We start from the raw sequence: 4,654 nt of genomic DNA on the forward strand, positions 1-4,654 counted from the left end.
TATTTTTTCTGTATTTTGGTGATAAATTAAGCTACAGATAGACCAAAGCAAATTGTAATTGACTTCTTACAAGACATTTATTTCAGTGTACTATAGATTTTAATTCAAGTTGCAAAATACATTATACTATTAAGTGATGTAATGGTGAAAATGTTATCTATGCAAGTCGAAACAATTTTCAAATGTTTATTGATTCTCATGCAAATTTTGAAGTGATTTTATTTTTCAATTTTATGGCAACCTTTATTGGATAACTTGGGAATATTGCTATGAATACTTGCTACTGGTGAAGAGTGTTACTGGTGAGATGCCTCCTGCTGATTTTCTGTGGTAAGAAAATAGGCAGTTGTTCTTTGCACAGCTCTTAAAGCTGATCCTGCACATGCTGGTCACTGTCATCTATCCAGCTGTAATTTCCATTGACTAAAGTGGAAGTGGAAGCTACTTCATTCCTTGGAGTCCTGGAGGCTGCAAATGCCCCATTTTCTGTTTTTCGTACACCAGACCTCTGACTGAACTCAAAGACTTCTTTTAACTAGACACTGGGATTACCTCACACGTCTGTTTTAGAGGAGGAGAACTGTAGATACGTCTTCTGTACTCAGGTCTATCATGTGCAGCACAGAGCATTGGTTTTTATTTATAACCTAATAGCACATCCCGAACTCGTAAGTTTTAAATACTGTAAGTGTTTTAGTCACAGCTAAGTAATACATTGGTAATACTTTGTGTTGTTCTGAGTAGAAAAGCAATTGTTCTTTTTTCCTTTTAAATTTGCTTTTCTGGTGTTTTATATACTCATTATTCAACTGAAAAGTCAAGAACAGTGTTACTTAGGATTAGTGGGTAATTCTGTTCATGAATTATGAGCATAAAATTGTCTGCCTTTTGAATGGAGACTTTCTGTCAAATAATTTAAAACAATATAAGCTGAATTCTGACTTGGTCTTTTAATTGAGAAGGATGATCCTGAAAGATGGTGAAAAGCAGAGGAAGTGGGGAGAAGAGTGATGTCGTCCTGGCATAGATTTTCAAGAGTGCTTCCACTATTGACATCCATTGATTTTATTTCTCATTGCTCCCACCCGCACAAAGCCCTCACAGTGGTAGTAAATACGTTAGGCTAGTATATTTCAGAAACCAAGACAGAAAACTTTATTATTATATGCATTTTAGAAAACCCACAAAAGCGACACAAAAACCACGACCACCACCTGATTACAGCTAGGAGAGACCTGGTAGTGCTAGTGGCATAAACTTCTGTCCTGAATTGATATAGCTCAGGTGCATGGAGATGCTGTTTCAAAAACCCTTCAGAACCATAAAGCAGCACTCTGAAGTGGCTGTAGGTTTTCCAGTGCATAACTGAGTTTTAAGTTGCCATTTGGAAAGAGATTATGTACAGACAGAACCAGAATTTAGTGTCTTGTTAGAATCACATATCCCCTGTGATACTGAGTACTGCAAGGCTGCATTTTTCAAAATAAGTTGAAATACTGAGGTCTCTGAATTTGGGACACCATGTATGCATAACATTGGGTTATTTTGTTTTTAGCAATGTTGTGGTGTCACTAATCCCAGCAGGATGTGCATCAGTGAGATCCATAATGTTAAGTGTTTCATGCATCATTCAGAGCAACACATCAAAAGTCTGATAATGCACAATTTGGCACGGTGTATGACAGAGAAGAATGTGTTATTTTGAAATATTCATTTTAATTTTCTAAAAGTCTCTTTTCACAACATGGACAACTTCTATTTCCACCATGGAGAGGAAGCAGGACAAAGATTATTTCTGTGTTCCTATTAGCACTTTCAGTGAGTCTTTTAAAAATTATTTTCCAATTTTTTAAAGGAATCTGTGAAATACTTGGTTCTTTTCTTCTTCCTGCCACTGTGAAGTTCCTCGTTGAACTTTCAGGAGCAAAGTTATTTTAACAACCTGCTTCACCTTAACAAAAAGCCAGCAATCCCAAAAGATTTAAATGTTCAATGAACTGTCTTAACTGCAACCAAAGATACTTCTCATGTGAGTAAACTTAAATGTATATGCAAGTGTTGCAAGAGCAGCGCCCAAGTCGAAAGTATTGACCAGGTTACTGGATGTTTATGATAGAAAATGAGGGATGACTTTGGGGGAGGAAAATAACCATGTGGTTGTGGATTACTTGACTTGTGGCAAAAGGAAATTATGTAATTTGAAACTGCAATTTTTTTCTTCTAGCTGTCTCCCTTTTTACTGCTTTGCCAATGTTGTGGTGTCTCACTGGGCTGCCTCGTTTTCCAGCAGATAAAGATGCATTTCAGTGCTAATATAATCTTAAAAACTAAATAGTGAACTCTATCGCATTAAATGCGATCTGTGACAGGTTACAGGGTGCCCTGGCCACTCTGCAGGCATTGTACTAACAGTGCTGTCTTTCCTGCCCTGTTTTACTCAGACCAGCTGTTGGAACTGTTTGGTAATTCTAACCCTAGCAGGTTAAAATGTGAGAGTCTTAGCAGCTTGATGTGTTCTTTTAAGAACATCATTTAAAATTTGACATCACTCCTGCTGGCTCTGAGAAGGTGTAATAGAAAGACCTTTCCCTTGTATCTCAAGTCCAGATTTACTTTGGTACTACTTATGTTCCCCTTACCATTACTCCCTCATTTCACTGAGCACAGAGACAAGATGATGTTTGGTATTAATATTAACCTCCTGAAATCATTGTTCACAGAGACCATTTCTCAGCAGTACTGGGTACCTTCAGTTGTTTCATGGCAAAGGCTCATTTAGTCAATAAATACCTGGTGTTGCAGCAAGTAGTTCACTTTTATATTCCAATATGAAATAGATTTAATAATAGAAACCTGTGTGCAAATTTGTGGCTGTTAGTGGCATTTTTATAAAGGAAGGTAACTTTACATTAAGCTAAGAGCATCATGACAAATATAAAACTTGAGACAGTTATTTCTTCATAAACAAATGTCAATACAGAAGATGAGATCTGTGCTTAGAGCAGATGCCTGAAATTGTACAGTTGTAGTTATAAAGTCATGCATGATTTTATATCTATTTTTACATAAGCATTTTTTTAGAAATAAAATGCTTATAATACTCTATTTAAAATATTGTCACTTTTACAAATTATAATGATCTGTAACCTATTTCTGATCTGAATATCCACAACTATGATAAGGATAAGTAAGTATGCTCTTGTTATTTACCTTAAAAAGTACAATTTGCTTATTTGATGTTATGACAATAATTTTTTCTTTTTATCATTAGATTTTTAATACCAAAACATATAATCTCTTTATGCTGTAATGAATCGTAAAAGAAGTATTTTTATATTTACGATATTTTTTTCTCCATAATAGGATTTTAATTAAGATCTTAGCAACTGTGGCTCATAGCATCAGAGGAGCACTGAAAATCGTGCCAGTTCTGGGACTTCTGCTAAAATCAAAGCGTACATTTTTCCTGAGTGACAAACACATCCATTTTGAAATCTGCAGGTGGAAGAAGGTACTGGTGGTTTACAGTATGAGACCTGACACGTGTAATGTTTGGGTAAAGGTCCCCTGTGGTCAGTGCAGCTCAGGGAGCGCATTTGGAACTTTGTGTCACAACATCCTTGGGGAGCTGCACGGCCACAGTGAGGAGTGCATGGACAGAAACTGAAAACCAGCTCAGTTCAGCACATGACATTTATGATTCGGCACTGCCTCATTACAGCAAGGAACACTCCTTTTAAAAAACAGACCAAATATTAATGCTTCTTAGGAAATCATTGCTTGGTATTTCTTTTGAGTTTCATTTATATAACTGTCTGAACCTGAGTATAAAATTCTTAGCAGTTTGCACTCTTCCTTACGGAGTGGAAACCTTTTGGCATCTCTTACCGGGAAAAGTGGAGGAGTAAGAACACAGAGGGTGTCTGTGTGTCTCTTGGAATGCAAGTACCTTTATCCATGGGAAAACATGCCTGGTGATGTCTATAGGTAGCACCCTTCTCCCAAGTTCCTTTCCTTTTGTATGGCATAGCGGATGGTGCTTATATTTACCCCATTGTGTACCCTCTTCTGTCACTTCCAGAAAACTGGCACAATTCTGAATGAAGCCATTTCAGTTTTCAGGGAAACTTGCTTCTGTATCTTGGACAGGCTAAAGTTGCCATAAACAATAGCTGTCAACACCATTTAGCATTGACCATAAGTGGTGAAAGGTTTTTGTGGGGAAAAACATGGGAAAAAACCCCCATGAATCTCTTTGAAAGGGCTTCTGGATATGTTAAGTTTATTCCTTTCCTTTTGACAATTTTGGGGCAGCTGCAGTGGTTAATTCCTCCCTTTCCTGTTGACCAAGCTCAAGCACAATCCTGTTTAGTAGTTCTTTTATCCTATTTATGCTCTTTATCCACGCTTTTCAATATCTGAGCTTTGTTAGTTGGCCAGTTCTTCCAAATGTTTTGTTTTCTGGTTAATGTACACTGATATGGTGCTATTACAGTGTTTGGTAGAATGACTTACAAAGAAAGAAAATTTTCATTTTTCTTCTGTACACAAGCATTACTTGAAGTTAAATATAACTAATGAATTCTGACATGTGTTTTATCAGTTGTGCTTTACCAAACTTACATGTTGGCCTGTACAATTCATTGAAGTTGTT

Source organism: Hirundo rustica, chromosome 10 (genome assembly GCF_015227805.2).
Source record: "Hirundo rustica isolate bHirRus1 chromosome 10, bHirRus1.pri.v3, whole genome shotgun sequence".
In the NCBI taxonomy this organism is placed as follows: Eukaryota; Metazoa; Chordata; class Aves; order Passeriformes; family Hirundinidae; genus Hirundo; species Hirundo rustica.